The 18,376-nt window shown below is 35.7% G+C and overlaps 1 protein-coding gene across 4 annotated transcripts in view; it reads right to left on the minus strand.

The window, feature by feature from the left end:
• SUGCT (succinyl-CoA:glutarate-CoA transferase) overlaps window positions 1-18,376 on the minus strand; it is a 314,684-nt gene that overhangs the window by 161,246 nt on the left and 135,062 nt on the right. The gene's annotated exons all lie outside the window — the stretch shown is intronic.

An 18,376-nucleotide genomic window follows, 5' to 3' on the forward strand; every position in this document is an offset into this window, starting at 1 on the left:
TATTTATTCATTTGCTGTGAGCACCATTGCTAATGGAAAATAGACCATGTCTCCTTCTTAAGGGAATGATTAGGACCACATGTTTCACTGACTCTTATGTTGAAGTCCTTGCCGATATTTTTGAAACTAAATTACTAACAGCATACTAAACTTATTTCCCTGGTGAAAACCACTGGCTACTAACTTAGTGAATATGAACACACTTGTCCCTAAACATGCAAGTAATCATCGTACAAAGCCAGAGGCCTAAAACGAATAGGTATGGGGCAGATGAGAGCAAGGTTCATATGCAATAGTAACATACTCTATAACCAAATGACTTTGTTTATCTGAGAAACTCAGTATTACATCACTTTTCCTAAAGAGAATATAAACAGGACATTTTTGAAGAAACAGTTACTTAATGTGCAACTTGTCACCACTATCAGCTTTAACATAATAAAATACATGTGGAAAATCCCTTGAAGCAAACCTTCTGCAAAGCAGATTCTTCCCTAGTCTGGGTCAGAGGGTGTGTATGTCTATGAAGGAAATGCTATCTCTCTCTCTCTTTCACACACCCACTCAGTGTAGGTCATACAGCAGAGCTCACTGTTGTGATGTTTCTGCTGTATGCATGGCATCAGCTGCCTGAGGTAAAGAAATCCTCTTTGTTTCTTGGGGACCATCTGTGCCTTGTAAAGAAAACCAACAAATCACACTTCAACATATTAAATAGCAGCACTCATTGAGATTTCAGCCAAAGACCTCTAAAGTGTTTGGCAGATAGTGAATAAAGCATGTTTCAGCAAGGTAAATATTACTCTCCATATTTTCTAAGTATGGAAAACACAGCACTACCTAGCTGAAAAATTTAACCAAGGTCACTCTGAAAAAATACACAACTGACAAACATTATGATCAGCCTCCAGACTCTAGTTTTGGAACCACCAGACTTCAATCATTATGTATAGAAAGTTTGTGCAATCTGATCTGAAAAGGTATGAAGCATTTCTGGGGGATAAAGCCCCTCATTTATCTTTGACTCAATGCAGAAGTACCAAAAATTAATGAGCATGCAACTATTCTACTCTTACTTATTTTAACTTCATAGTCTTAAAATCAGAGCTCTGAATAAAGAGTCCTATCTTCAAGCCATGATAGTATTTCATCCCTCATGGCATCACAAATCTCAAGACTGTTGAAATTATTCTGAGTCACTCTAATTGTTCTCAAAGTTTATGACAGAAATAGAATAATTGGTTCCATTTCTTTAATCAAAAAAATTATTTAGCCGAATAAGAGCAGTAGAGAAAACAAATGAGGACATATACAGAGATGTAAGTCTTCCATTTACATACAACAAACAAGTAATTTAATGCAATTGCAAAATTATTGTTGCAGAGTTGACATTTATTATACAGTAGAATCTCTCACAACATCACTGGCAAAAGAATTATGGGTGAGCAGCAGCAATGGGTTAATAAAAGATGGTATGCTGTTAGATAAAGCTTTTACAGGTTTGCATCTGAAAGTCATAACATAACCTTTTATTTCATGTGTCACTGTGACAGAAGGTTTTCAAGGCACAGTTCTTGAAATTGCAAGATGTTAAACAGATGTACTGTATAGCCTTCCAGATTTAAATCATGAGAACTGCATTTGCAGCCCGTGTGTTGTATCTCCATTTTTTTCCCTTATCAGCTCTGGATGCTTTAAATAAAACCGTCTGGTTTATGCACTTTTTTTCCCTTTTTTTCCTAATACAGTGGACCCTAAAAAGCACTTCTTCCCTTCTTTTTTTCTTTTTTTTTTTCCCCTTCAGACTTAAAAAACAAGAGTTATTCGGAAATATATCTCTTGGGCAGGGAAATCTTTCTTCTTATTCTGCAGGTGCTGGCAGACTGATCCAATTTTTTAGTGTAAAAAATCATCCACAGCAGAAAAAGGCAGAAGTGGTACCAGTAAAAAGCAAAAAAAAAAAAATAGAAGCATACCTGCTGAAATTTCAGCTTGAACATGCCTCTAAACTACTGAAATATTGACAGTCCTGTACCTTCTCTATTTTAACTATTGCTTGCACTCAAAATCCTCTATTAAGAAACATTTGCCAAGTCATACAACTGAGCTTTCATGCTTACTCAGAGGCCACTACTTGTGTTTTGAAACAATGAATGCAGCCATACTTTAAATACATCATTGGTAGATCATCACAGACCTCTAGTAGTCTTCTGGTCCAATTTCCCTGTAAAGCAGAGGCTGTTCAGGGTCTTGTTCAGGCATGTACTGCCTGTCTCTAAAGATGAGAATTTCACAGCATATCTGATTTAAACCTAACTAAAACCACTGCAAAACTTTTGTTCCTTATATCTAATCAGAATTTTCTTTGCTGCAACTTACACCCATTGCCTCTTATCATGTCAACATGCACTTCTGGTGCTAGGATTTACTTATGTGCAACAAGGAATTAGCATTTCTCACAAGGGCATACTGCTGACTCTTGTTCAGTTTGCTGGCTATGAAGACATAAAGACATTGGGTCTTTATGCGTAAATCTGCATTCTATCCAGGCAATCCCTAAGCTGTAAAGCTGCTTGAGGCTTTTCTGTCTCAGGTGCAGGACCCCATATTTGCTTTTCTTGGACTTCATGAGGTTCCTGCTAGACCACTTGTCCAGCCCGTGAAAGTCCCTCTGAATAGCAGCTACACTCCAACACATCAACTTCTCTCCCAGTTTGGTGTCACATGCAAACGTGCTGAGGTTCACTCAGTCCCCTGTCCAAGTCATTAATGAGGAGTTTAAACAATATTGGCCCCAGTAGGGACCCCAGGGAAACCGACCGTATTTTACATACCATTGGATTTACAAAGGCTGAACTCACAAACTACATTGTATGATCCATTCAACACTGCATGAAATAAAAGAAGTTTCCAATTAATAAAAATATGTAAATTCACTAAATTGGGCAAATAATTTTGTGCTACCGAGCATAGTACAATGGCTAGAATTTTCACTATATTATAATGGCATTTACACATTTTTGCATTAATGCATATCCTTTAATTAACATTGCTGGTATTGTTCATAGGTATTCAGTGCTACAGAGAAATGTGGCATGTAAATGAATGCTGGAAGCACACCCCTTAACCCAAAGAATTTTTTAAATCTCAATAAAATACACTCAAAAAAAAAAAAAAAAAAAAGACAGCACAGTGTATCGGCTACCACATCCTAGAATTAAATGAGTGCATCTAGATGCTAAAATTGCAGTTTTCTGCATAAAACAGGCAATATATATACTTGTAGACATACACATATCTTTAAAAAGGCCCAGTGAATTTATTTGCATTGCAAATACCAGCAAGAGGAAGAGACAGTATTTCCAGCAGAGGGAAAGAGACCAGACATATCAGGATGAACACCACAGCAAACAATTCCAAAAAAAAGGCAACCCAGCAACACCACCTACTTTTTCATCCATGCAGAACACAGGCAAACCATTTGAGGCAGGCAGTCTCAACAGAAACAAAAAAAAAACTAAAAGAAAATCCTATGTGGGAAGAATATATAAAATTCAATAATGAAATGAAAATTATTAAACATTTTAAAGTGTAGACTAGTCAAGTGTCAAAAAAAAAAAACCATGAATAATCACACTGTTGTGAATGCAACATTGCATGAGAAGCATGCTGGTTGATGGATTGGGGTCAAAAATGCTCATCACCTTTCAGATTCAACTCCCTGGAGCTGTTTGAGTTTAGGAAAAGGCCAAAGTAAGTGTAAGCAGGTGAAGATTCCATCTTGTTCTGAAAAGAGCATATACAACTTGTTTCTTTTGTAGCTATCTCTTTCTTAGCACTTATTTTATTTAGCAACTAGAAAACATATTCCAATTCTGCTATGTTAAACTGTTCACAGAACACTCCTTTCAGAAACAACTGATTCTCAGGTGTTTAAAACCAAGAAAATGCACAAATCAACACTCAGCTGTTGCCATTGTATGCAAAGCTGTGAACTTAGCCACACTTTAAAGCTGGAGTTTTAAATCATCAGCTTAGTGGAGACAACCAACTTCACCCAATCTATGAAGAACCTTCTGCTTCAAAATGAATATAGATGAAATAAAGGTGTTCCTATTCTGTCTTTTGCTGTTGCTCATCATTATGGTTATCTTGATTTATGGCAGTATAAACCAGCACCAATTTAAAAAAAAATAGAGAAGTGTTTTCAAATGTGTAAGACATTTAACTGAGTTTAAGTCAGCTGTTAAAAAAAAATCAACTGTTTCAAAAGCGTGTGTTACTTCCACAATACAAAAAGAGGACTATGAAGTTAGATTTTCCAGCCAAAAGTCAAATTTTTCTTAAACATTTGTGTTTTAAAAACAACATTTTACCAAAAATCTAGAATTTATCATAAACCTTCCAAAGAATATGTAAAGTCAGAAAGCTCATAAATATATTTGGGGCAATAAGTGATCTAGATTTTATTAAAAAGATGAACTTTACATTTGGCATGAAGTTACTTTTAAAGTTTCTAAATACCAAAGCCAGGCAAGTAATTGATACCCAACCTCAGATCTCCTCAGTATGAAGAAAAATATCTAGCTTGTATGAGATGCATGAGATACTTTAATTGAACTAAAGACAACCATTTATATGTCTCTGCTGTGAACTACTTCCAGGTTCCTTTGACAGACCCTCTTCCTGCTACACTTGTCCAAAGTAGCTGCTGGGATCTCACAGTTTTCAGCTGTTTGGTAGGCAGGTCACTGGATCAGAAAAATAGATGGCTTGGGTTAATTTAACCTCAGTATTGACATTATTTCTCTTTAAGGGAAAAAAAAAAAATCCCATCTTAATAATGCCACAATCATAATAGAATATCATAACATTTATGCTAGTGAGCATCCATCTGAGTCAAGGGAAACATTTCTTCAGATCTCCCCTTTGATCCAGGATACAGTATATTTTAAAAGTGCTTGATTTTCTCCTTGCTACTTTATTCCCATTTAAACTTTTGACAATAATTAAAATTATTTTATGAATTTAATATAAATTACAAAGAATTTTATCTCTCCCAGAACCATGTTCTAGTGATTGATTCACTAAAAAAGTTAGTCCCATTCTATTTCACGTAATTGTTGTCTAAAGAAGCAAAATCCTAAGACAGAGACTATTAAAAAAAGGGGGAGGTGGGAACCCAACAACCTGCTTTTAGTATGTTTTTCTAACAGGAGCAAAGTCAGTCCATAATACCAGTATTTCAAGAAAGTAGGAAAGAAATGTTTATCCGTCAAATACTTCTCTGCTAGGAAAAGTGCATATCAGCATGAGGCTACACACATTTGGAAAAATCCTTTGCTTTGGTAACAGAAAATGTTGTTAGGTCAGCAAATATGCTTAGTCTTTTACTCTCCTGAGAAGAGCTGCAATGACTCTAAGACAGGAGACAGGGGACTGAGAAGGGAGAACTTCCCTTTAGTTGGTTGTTTAACTCAACCAACTAAAACATGCAGGCACTAAAGAGAGAAAACGTGATGGATATTATCAGCTACTGCAATTTCCCTACACACTTTTATTCCTTTCTATAACCTCTCTGGAGACTTTGAGCAAATCCTAAAATTAAACATGAAACAGGAATTTGGGGCACAATACCTTTGAGGAGATCATAACTTACTTCATAAGCATATATCAGAAGATGGAGGTTTTCTAAGAACAAATCTCACATTGTCCCCTTTCTAATAATAATAATAATAATTTCTAATCCAGTTAAATCAACCTGCAATCTATTTTAAATGCATTTTTGATTCAAAACTTCAGGCAAATGTGATGTCTTAGTAAATAACCACACAGATCAGCAGGCAAGATTCCTCTGCAGCAAGACTATGTTCTCCTATTCTATTATTGGTAAAATAATTCCTAATTACACAATATACATATAAATTTCAAGCCTTTAGTTGCTATGTATAGATTTTATACTTTGTTGTAGCATCTATTTCTTCCCATTTCATTGTAAAAGGTGTACAAAAAGCAGCAAAAAACATTCCTGACACAAACCTAGAAAAATACCTTTATTACAAAAACCTAAAATCTATTTAAGAATTCTGTTACTTCTGTTGTGATCTGCTGAGAAGTCAAGACTGAGTAATTAGCACTAAATTCTCCACACCCCCTCTAGTAAAGTAGCAGCCTCTATAAATGAATTTGTGATCTAATGTTAAATACTCATGTTGAGGTTTCTTCCTGCTGACCCAAGGGCTGCCCTACCTACTGCAAGTTTCATCTGAAATAAAGGAAACAGTGAATTAACAAACCAAACTCACTGGCTATCTAATGTAATTTTTTTGTCTTTTCAACATCCACATGGCTTGCATATTAATTCTCAATTAATGACATAGCCAAAACCAAACCATATTCATACTTAAGTAAACATTTTTTCAGTTTCATCCATTGCCCCACTGAGTTCTGGATTTATTTAGATGCTCAGTTAGACAGCTACATCAATTAAGTTTGCAGCATTGGCTTTTGCTCCTTCAATTTGACAGAGGCCAAACTGGTGCAAAGGCAATAATCTCCAAGAGAATACAACTCTTGGAGTTGTACAACAGTGTGAGTGAATCTGTGTTTCCTTTTGAAGCAGCAGAAGGTTTGTATCTATGGAATTTGGTGTGTTCAAAACAAAAATTCACTTAAAACCGCCAAGAAGTTTGGAAAAAGTGTATTGTATTGTGAAATCACAGTGACACTTCTTCTGCACCCTCTCCTAGATGACTTGTAGAGATATAAACTATCTCCATGAGCTTTTATTTCATGCTTATTTTTCCATCACTCATCTAAAAAGTGAAGTAAAACATACACAGTGAGAATGAATGCATTTGCATTTTGCTCTTAAATAGGAAATATGCATGGATTGAAGTCTCATAGAAGAGCAAACATGTCACAAGAACCCATAATTTGCTTTTACTTTTATAAACCTGCTTCCAATAAAGGATAAAGTTAGATAACTACTTGATTAGTAATTACCCTAGTCTTGCTGTGCCTTTAATTTCAATTACAACAGCTGTTTGGCTGAGAATCATTTTCATTTTTTAAATTCTGAAAGAGCATATTCAGAGGATAAAGACATGAAAGCATGTTACTGAAATTAATTTATTTACAATTTCCAAATATTTTGAAATTTCACTGCAGAGCCACTAAATGCCACCTTTTTAAGGACACATATTTATAACTGACACTAGTTTTAGCACTGTATTTACTGAAGTTAGGCCTTAAGAAAAAAAGGCAGTTAAAGAAATACCAGTCTATATCAAGGATATATATTGTGTTTCAAAACACATGACTTAGAAATGCTCAGTATGCACTCCTATTAAGTACATATTCTTATGCCCTAAAAATAAGAATGTGTAACACTGAAAAATCCAACAGGTTCTTACAATAAATAGGGCTTGTCGTGCAAAGTATAACTCTTTTCAAATATAGCAGTTTATGGTGTTGATACAGAATACTGTATCAACAGAACTCAAGTTCCCTCTAAAATATACCATGCAATAGGATAAGTTGGGTATAAATGCTACATCCAGAAAATATATATTATATAGACAGTTAAACACAACTAAGAATAAAGTTCACAAAGGAAATGTTAAAAACAGAGTCAATAGTTAGAAAAATACCTAAAGATGAAAATCAAGGCCATGAAAGTAGTAGGAAAGCATTTCTATTTTGTTAACATGCCTTGGTATCAGGGTATACCAATCAATAACGGCAGTTCAATTTGCTACTGCAGTTTTCAACATGAAAGAAATCGCACAACCCAACCAGTTCAGTAAAGTTACGGAAAGATGGGAGATTCCTAAGTCTTTTAAATCTAAGGGACCATAAAAACATAGGAATTGTGGGGGGGAAAGAGGGAGATAGTTTGCACACTCAAGTTGTCAGGAAATATTCTTCTCACTTCCCAGTTTTTTTAGGGGGATCAGGAAAAATAGAGAGATCTAACAAAATCTGTTATTACATAACTGCTTAAAGGAGTTTCTCAAACTCAAAGCCTTTATCTTGATGACTGGCACAGAGACCAACTGTTTTCAAGAAACAGGTGTCTTGAGCATCCCAGGAAAGAGTAGAGAAATCCTAATTCCTCTTTCTCATTTGTGAACCTGTGCAAATACAGTACCTGGGAGAACAAGATGTGCAGAGACAAAATGGTGTTTCTGTTCACGACCACTTTGGGTGTGACTTGAGGACTGCAGGAAAATGCATTACATTTGCCTGTTCTATGCCAAGAGAGCATCAGACTACATTTAGGAGAAGTTTCTCTCCAAAACCCAGCTCATTAAAACACATAGCAATCCCTCAAAATGGCCCTTGCAGGTTCTTAGCCTGACTCTCAAAACTCTCTGATCACCAATCCATACAGCCCATCACAGAAGAATATAATATTTGCAACACTGGTAGAAAAGCATGAGAGAGTAACTTAGCAGTGCTTGTTTGGTTTTAAAGAGAATTTTTTTAACTTACTGGTTTTTTCTTAGAAATTAAACTGGGATCCATAGTATAAATACCATCTGCTTGGCATCTCAATTTATTCTTTTGTTTTTCCCTTACCATTTGTAAACTTGGCTTCAAATTCCTGATTTCTGTCTTTCCCTTCTCTCACATGTGAATCAGGATCTCATATTTAATACAATTATTAATCACCTTTACTACACTAGCTTCATATTGCAGTGTAATTTCGTTTTCATGTAATTTCATTTTAATTTTCCTATTCTGTGAGCTATGAGGGGTTTCAGGTGTGATCCTAAACAATTAAAAATCAACTGGGTCCTCCCAAAGTTCTGTCGGTAAATCTAATCAAAATCTGGTTTTTTGTTGATTAGTGTTTTTCAATTAGCAACAAATCCAGATTGTTTTTCAGGATTGTTTTTTTAAGAACATTGCAGGTCAACAATATTAATCCAGATTTATATGTAATTCCACAGAAGTTTCACTCTCAAAACATATACTACAAAATCACACCATTTTTTATTTAAATTGTTCTAATTCAACGCTATGGCTGCCAACTGAAATCCAATTGAAATTATGTGAAGAAAATTTCAGCACGTAGCTGGCTGCTCCAAGTGTTGATATCTGAATGCTATAGGCAGTTTTAAACTTAGAATGAATTCTTTAGAACAATGGTTATGTTCCTGGCCTGACTGACTGTGCACAGTGAGGAAACACTTCCTGCTTCCTCATAAACTGTCTACTTTAATAATAATATAAACCTACATGAAACCACTCAGAGATGAGAGAGAAAATGGCAATGACAGAGAAAGCTTAACTGACTAATGCCTTTTTGTGGTGGTTGGAAATCTGGATCTTCAAAAGCCCACTCCTACTCAGCCCACTTTTTTCTTCTGATGGCTCAGATATTTCTCATTATTAAGAAGCATAAAACTAAAACAGTACATTTTTGCTAAATTTTATTGTATAACTACAGTGTAAAATAAACATGTCAGCATCTCATTTTTTTCAGCAGTGATTGGGACTCTAAGATGAACTTAGGCAAATGAGCATGGAAATCTTGTAATTTCAGGATGACAGGCCAGGGTCATGGCTTGAGCTAAGATTTTTTAATCAAGTTGGGCACTCAGATAAAGCACCTGAAAACCAAGTTATAAGTAAAGCCTGATTTGCATGGTTTCTGCAATTACAGCACAATTTCTGTTGTTGTCATTGGATTTTCCATTTTATTTTCTTCCTTCCTGTACTACATGTACCATCATCTATAGTTGCAATCATATGAGAGATTCTGAAATATGTATTCTTCAGAATATCTTTAGTATTTTCATGCCTACAAAACTTAACTCATGCTACAAAGCTTCACCCCACTACTTATAAATAGATTAGTTTGTAATCAATATAAGTAATAAAGACCAAGGATAAAAACCAGCCCTTATGGCCTCTGAGAGACACAAAAAAACCCCTGCAGGCTATGTTCAAATGAACTCCAAAGAGAATTTGGTGGCATTTATTTGAAAAAAAAAAAAAGAAACACAAAAAGCACCCCTTTGTTCAAGGAAGTTATACTGAAGCAAGTCTAAAATTTAATCTGAAATCACAGTGTTTATTATTGAGTCTACTTAAAATTTGCTTAGTAAATGAAGTCACATCTACCTTAGAAAAATATTTCAAAACAAACAATGTTGTTTTCTTACTTGATTTTATATACTTAGCTGATTTGAGTCGCGCAACCAATAGTCATAGATAGTCTCAAAATTCCCATACTGTGGGGAGAGCAAAGAATGCCTATTTAACCTCACTATTACTTTGTGATGGTGATTCAGTGAATACTTGGATTTCAGAAAAAAAGTAAAATCAACTTGTAAAAAATCAATTACTTCAGCATATAAACTTACTTGTGGCTGAGAGACTTGATGAGACAGACATATGCTTGTATTCCTTTCTTTCCCATACATATAAGAGTCTTAACACTCATCAAACTTTACATAAATGCAACAACTGGGTTAATTAAAAACTCTTTTGACCCCACAGTTATACAGTTTATACAAAAAGAAATAAGGGCTGGGTTCACACTGTAGGGAACTTCTCAGAACTTACACGTCTAAGTCAGTAAATCAAAGTTTGATGGCCTTATCCTGAGCACACTCTGGTAGTGTGAGACGCCAAATACAAATTCTTTGAAACCAACTGATGCCACTTTGATGAGCTGCAAGATTAGGGAACCAGTGTGTAACTCCTGCAAGTACAGAAACTAATCCAAGAGTTTGAGGCACAAGGGATATGTATTATAGACTCCTAACACTGAGGCCTAACAAAAACGGAGAGGTTTCAAAAACAGCCTCTATGCCTCATGCCCAAGCATGGCTTTTTGACACATGTGCTTCTAGAAGGAAATGCCCAGAAAGGCTAGGTGGCTCTTCATGTCCTTGAACAGCCATGGCCGCAATGTAACTTTTAAACACATTGTATTTTATGAGAATGGATCTCTTTTTTGAGAACTTAATATTCTTCATAACGCACAAATACTTGTGTGGATCATGCTCTTCTCAAATAGGATTTGAGGACTCAGAAGGATTTTCCTTCTGAAAATAGGATTAGCTAAAGACATACCATTCATATATATACACACTTAAAAGGGCTCTGAAAAATTGTTGCTCCTAAGCATCACTTGCTTGCACAAAGAAAACGCAGTGCAATCTAAGTGCATGCTCAACTTATTTCCTGTAAGGCTCTACCATCATTCAGTAAAGATGTGCAAAAGTGATGCCACTTCTCATAAGGCCTTATTTTAATATACAACAGTTAAATCACATGATAAAAAATTTAATTTCCCAATTTCTCCGGTGCTTTTACATGAGAAGTTATACTTCACAGAAGCATAACTACTGCATCTTTAAAACACTGCTTCTCCAAGTTCCAACTTCATGGTTAAGAAGCCAAAATAGAGAAAATTAAGAATAAACCCACTGTGTTCGTTTTTTCAGCTATTTTAACAACATCATATTTTTCAGGTGCTCCAATAACACTTTCAACAGTTTCATTTACATCCATGAGGACTCAGCACTGCTACGTATTTTGCATGTGTTATCACAAGGCAGGTACTCAAAACAGGAGGCACACACATTAAATGACCTTTTAATATTTTGATTGAAGTGACTTATCCAAAGCTATGTAGGAACTGTGTGGCAGATGCAGGAAGAAATTCCTGTCTGGCATTCAACTTCTATAAAAAGAAAGCTATATTTCTGCTACTTTGTACTTCTTTTTATACTCTGAATCAAGTGAATTAAGAATTTGACAGACAATCTGGTTCAGGAGGCAGACTCAATGCCCTCCTAATGATCAGTCTAGTCCTATCCTGCATGCTTCAGGAAGATGGTACAGCAGAAAGACATTACCTGTTTTAAAAATATCACAATGTATATGAATTAGAGGTTCTACAGTAAAGTTGTTAGGAGTTCTCATATTGGCATAGTTCTTATTTATTGTAGCATTTCTAGAAATCAAAATTCAAGCATGGAAAAACTCTAAACATTTTATCTAACATAGTTAGACAATTTCTTATCTAGATCTCAAGCCAAACTGACACCTTCAGGCTCACAAAAGTCATAAAGGGCTTGGGGAATATGTGGCAACAGGTGAAAGCATGCACTGTGTGGGACTCAAGTCCTCTTTAGTAACAGCCAACTTCTTTCCACTAACCTTAAAAACATGGAACAGAAAAGATCATATCTGTGACACTGCCATCAACTTTCTGCTCAAGTCTCTTGGACAAAGAACTAATTCTTTAAAATGGAGCAGAAGAGCTCCCAGGCAAAACCTAGTTGTCAGAATATGCTGGTATGGTAAAAAAAATCTTATTTCTGGAAACTTCTTATCCCCCATGAGTGGGTCATTTTACCAGAAATGTTCCAAATGTACTTGAGATTTAGGTAGACAACCAGCACTGGAAATTCTGTAAAGCTAAAGGCAAGCAAGAACAAAACCTCATAATAGAAATTGTTGAGCTACTTCTTTACTATTATTTTTCTTATATCACTGTCTATAAGTAGTAAGTACTTCTAGACAGTAGTTGTATATTAAAAGTGTGTACAGACAAAATCCTGTCATTAACATAAGCATACAGGTTTTTTTTTCAAGACTTCTCCATTATAAGCTTTCCACAAGTCATTGTAACAGAGGTAGGCCATGCACAAACATGGCACAGCCATGGACCAGATTTCACTATAGCCAAAATTTAAAATACACTTCCTATTACAATATTTCTCATACCAAAATACAAGTGCTGTTTCATTTTGAGACTTTCCTACAACATCTGTATATAGAATATATATATATAATGCATAATTGTGTATATGTGAAAATCACATACTACAAACTGTACTGGAATTGGATTTTCCATTTTACTTCTTCAAAATATGTTCCATTTCTTAATCCACTCCCCTTTAGAACAGAATCCACTTTCATAAAATTCCTACAGGCCAAAAGCTTGAAAACATTTGTAATTCAGTATAAGAGAGCTACTCTTGAAAAAATTAAAGGCTTGGGTATAGCTGGTGGTGTGATGTCTTTTCATTGCACAGAATTTAAAAATTGAAGTAAAAATTTGTCTTCAAACACCAAAGCCAGGCAGCACACATTTTCAACTTAGCAAGAGAGGCATGAATACAGCTAAATTTCTGATTCAAAGTACAGTTTAATTTTAGATGTGTTCATCGGGTTGTTTCACTTTCAATGAATTGGCATTTTTAAATGTAAAAATATTCCATCATAAGATTTCCAACCAGTTTTAGTACTTATTTAATAGACACATACAAAATTTAATTCCTCTCTCTTGTCCATTAGGAATTACTTCCAGAAATATCATATTGCCTTAGGCCTTCAATCGGTTGCTTTACAGTTGCAGAAACCTCTACATGTAAAAAAACCTCCCTATAGTATTATGAACATGAATATAATTTCATTTGTCTTGGGACAGCCCTCAATATGCCACAAAAGTATATTTCAACAAAGAATAACAATTAAAATATGGTCCCATTAAAAAAAAAGGCTCTGTAAGGTGGAGCCTCACAGAAAACAAAATAACCCCCAACCAAAATCAAACCCAAACCAGCACCAAAACCCAAAAAATTAAAAGAAAAAAGCAACAAAAAAACACCACCAAAGCAAAAACACCCTACACATTTTATAACTTTTGCTCTTCTATTTGTTCAAAAAACTGAATGCAGAAGCTTTTACCAGGTGCTAGGAATTTTTTTTGCCAGGATACATACAAAATAACTTCCAAAATAAGAGACAATCTGAAGGTTAACGAAAAAAAGAAACTACCTCCTTCATAAGTTTTCACAAATAATAAACTTAAAACATTCAATAATTACCAGCTATCAGATATTTCAATACTCAATTTACTGTGACTTTTTTTCTGAGGCATATTCAGAGAAATGGCTAAAGGAACTGTAATGGCCTTCTGGGACAGGAAGACTAAGGTTTCAGTAAAAAATGTTAAATTAATTTTTATAGTGATGCAAAGTCAGGGAAGGGTTGTTAAGGGATGGCCTCTTGCCACAGGGTGGAGTTTTGTTATGGTATCCTTTTAGAGTCTGCAGGTGTTTGGCAGGATCTGAAATCAGGGCCAGCTGTGATATTTCAGCTCCGATATTTCCCTCCCCATATTTCTCAGAAGTGATGCATCAGGATGATGTCTTACACCTGATGTACTCAACTTGTGTGGTATGACTGGAACTGCTGGGGGGGCATGGGGGAAATGCCACTGCATGGTTTTCATTTTATTTTCAGCTGACAACATTCATATAGTAAAACTCATCAACATGAATGGATTTAATATAGTAAAACACCAGATTACAGTTTATTAAACTGCCCATTTTTTTTTCTGGGTTGTTTTGGTGCTTCTTGTATTATGCCAGCTATTTAATTAAAGTAAGAACACACTATAAAATAATGTTGAAAGAAATTACAGTGCAAAAAAGGCGAGGGCAATGGTCTAAAGAAGAAAAAAACATCTTCAGTCACCTCACTTAACCAGCAAAGATCTCTGTCCTGGCATACTTAGCTGCAGTACAGTGCGTACCTGTTTTTGTTTTGTTTTATCTTTTGGGAGAATTTGAATAGTTTCTATTAAAAATGGTATTCTCTTTTAAGTTTGTTTTGTTTGGAAATCTTCAAACCACATTGTATTTCATACACATATTCCCCAGGGTATGTAAAATGGGACCATACTGAGGTCACTCATAAGATTTTTAAATGGTTTAAGAATTCTTTTAATGTTTGTACTATCTTGGCCTGGTTAAAAGAGCATTTTTTAAAAATAGTTTTTTAAAGTTTCACTATATAAATTTTCATAGTCTATACTGTTCTATTTAGCATTTGTAAGAACTTTCACAAACATTGCTTTCTCCCTCACATTTTTAAGAAATTTGTTCCCTTAACTAGCCAATCTCCTTTTTCTCTCAGCCGTTTTATTCAAATATGCACAAGTACACGCGTACCTCTCTCCACAGACTGATTGACTTACCAGTACAAATGCCTGTGGTATTCATTTAACTTCACAAATGAATAAAAGATTATAATCAGTGGGAAAAGTGGACATTTAACTCCATTCATGGAAAAACAGTATCACCTGGCGCTCCAGCTGAGTAAGAAATTTCCTGGGTTTTGGCAGCTCACTTGGAGTATGACTGAAGCTGTTAATGATATTAGTGAAATGTCCTGGGATCAAAAAATATGTTGTTTTATCTCAGTTTATAGAAGGAGTTATATAAGCCACTCCCAGCCTTCAGAGCTCTGAGGTCCTTTTAGTTAAAATCAAATTTGAAAGCACAACCAGCCTGTAGCCAATTGAGCTCCATTAGACTATTTCATTCATCTCCTGTAGTAGTCTTTCCCCCTGCTTCCTCACATGTGCTTCTAGCCATCCCTTGCATTGTTCCAGCCCTCTCCCTAGATTGCTGTCTCCATCTGGTACCAGCCTAGAGCACCCTTTACATCATTACTGACAGCTGAGCTGACATCCGTGCAGTGCATCTTGGTCACTAACAGTGCAAGACTACACCAACAAAGCAAAGGGTTTGTATTATGGATATAAAAATCCAAAGATGAAGGAGGAAGGTAACAGCAATAAATGAAGTAAATAAAATGCTTAGACCCAATCTTGATGGTAACACAAAAAGGAAGATGTTAGCTAAGCCTGTGTATTATCTATTAGAATTAGATAAGAGTTGGGCAAAATTGAGCTACCACTGGGTTTGATGTTTTTCTGGACTCTTCACAATGGTTGAGAGCAAATGGCGATGAGAAGCACTTAACTGTGCTATGATCAAACAGTGTTAAGTAAAATTAGAGTTTCACATGTCATACAGTATCAGTATGCATGCTTATCATAGGCAAATTGAGTGACATCTTTCTTAGAACTGTAATTTCTGGTCTAAACTGAGTCTGAGAAAACCACATTATAATGTGAGCACTGGGAAGAATTATTACAAAGTTTTCATACTTGATAAAAATCTGGGTTCTGGTTTATACATTAGAAAATGGGTGGATTGATGAATAGGTGGATAAAGAATTGGTTGGATAGTCACATCCAGAGGGTATGGGTCAATGACACAGTGAGACATGATTTTGTTGACAAGAGGTGTCCCTCAGGGGCGCTTTTTGGGACCGGTGCTATTCAATGTCTTCATCAATGACAGACAAAGGGATCGAGTGCACCCTCAGCAAGTTTGCAGATGTCACCAAGCTGAGTGGTGCAGTTGCCACACCTGAAGGATGGGGTGCCATCCAGAGGGACTCTCATATTCTTGAGAAGTGGGCCCATGGGAACATCACAAGGTTCAAGACAGCCAAGCCCGAAGTTCTACACCAGGGTCAAGGCAACCCTCAGGATCAATATGGGCTGGGGCATGAGAAGATTGAGAGCAGCCCTGCTGAGAACAAATACAGGGACCTGGTGGATGAGAGGTTGGACATGAGCCAGAAATGTTTGCTTGCATTCCAGAAAGTGAAATGTGTCTCAGGCTGCATCAAAGGAAGTGTGACCAGCCCATCAAGAGAGAGATCCTTTCCTTCTACTCTGCTTTCATAAGATCCCACCTGTAGTATTGTGTCCAGCTCTGAGGTCCACAGTATCAAAAGGAGCAAGTTGGAGGAGTCCAGAGGAGTGCAGTAGAGATGATCAGAGGGCTGGATGGAGCACCTCTGCAATGAGGAAAGGCTGAGAGAACTAGTAATGTTCATCTTGGAAAAGAGAAGGCTCTGGGGATTCCCTGTTGTGGCCTTTCAGTACTTAAAAGGGGACTATAAGAATTTTCACCAGGACCTGTTATGATAGGATAAGGGTTAATGACTCTAAACTGAAAAAAAAAAGTTAATTTAGATTAGCCATAATAAAGTTTTTACAATGATGGTCAGAAAACACTAGAACAGGTTGCCCAGATAGATGGTAAATGACCCATCCCTGAAAATATTCAAGATCAGACTGGGTGGGGCTTCTGAGCTATCTGATCTTGTTGAAGATACCCCTGCAGATTGCAGGGTTTTTGGAATAGATGACCTCACAAAGATCCTTTCCAACTCAAACTATTTCATAGTTCTATGAAAAATCTTGCTGTGATTAGAGTATGTTCTTGTTGGTGGGTGCTGTTTTTCTCCTATTATACCTGGAATTTCATAGTGCAGAGGACACCTAGATTACAGTCTCTCAGGTGATAAATTTCTTCCCCGGTCAGACAATCTCAGTCTTTTATTTCCCCTGCTTCCTTTGAACTGAAACTATCTGTGAGAAAACACTTCTTTCAGAAATGAAATAAAGGTATAACATGCAGCTATGCACAAATATTGGCATTAAATTCCAGTTCAAATGACTGGGTGCCACATATTTCAGAAAAGTGTGTAGAAAAGACAGTTTTAAAGCAGTTTCATGAGGAAAAGATTAGCATGCCCCTTACAGAAAAATATTTCAAAAAACATGCCATATCTACCTGCAAAGCACCATGGTACCTTTTATTGATAGGCTAACTATGTCAAGTAATAACCTGACACATACATATAAATAACATATATATATAACATAATGTTATATATGTGAAAATGTTATTTAGGTGAATTCTAACAAGAACAAGGTAACCAAGATATCCTCTTTCCAATTTGGGAGGTAACAGCCCATGACAAATAATGTTTTTAAAACAGTCTCTTTCAGAGTAGACTCAACTTCTTAAAATTCACAGCATCAAAAAAGCACAGAATATTTTTCCAATGTTGCCCTAAGCAGAGCCAAGTCTGAGTAAAATACTCTTGCTGTATGTTCTTCAAAGCCCAATCTTAATCCCTGTGAAAGTTATGAAGTGAAAAATTTGGCCCATGCATACTTTACGGCATGATACTACATCATTTTAAGAAGAGAGTATTTATTTAATAAAAAAATATTCTTTCCCTGCAGTCACCTAACAAATATTATTTTATGCCTCTAAAATATAATAATATTTGTAACAAACATTTATTATAAATATTTTTTTATTACAGGGATTGCTTTGCCTGCTCTTATTTTCCCAACACTGCAATCACATTCGCAACAAACATTTCTGACAGCAGACATGGACGTGTACAAAATACCAAAATAGTCATTGATAAATCATTTTTTCTTGTGATTCTAAAAATCATTTTAGAGAAGATTCATCACACATTAGAACAGCCATAAAATATTCAGCTGCAGTACTCAAGACAGTATAATTCAGTTTATCTTGGGCCCTTTAACCCTTCCTAAGCCAGAAAGTCAAAAAGCAAGGAAGGCATCAGGGAATATGAAGATAATATAACTCTCCAGGTACTAAAGTATAAAAATATTGTTTATAATTAAGGATAGGTGTAATCCAGTGCAAGATTT

The sequence above is a fragment of the Agelaius tricolor genome, unplaced genomic scaffold (genome assembly GCF_023055355.1).
Source record: "Agelaius tricolor isolate 1412-34295 unplaced genomic scaffold, bAgeTri1.0.p SCAF_6, whole genome shotgun sequence".
Lineage (NCBI taxonomy): Eukaryota > Metazoa > Chordata > Aves > Passeriformes > Icteridae > Agelaius > Agelaius tricolor.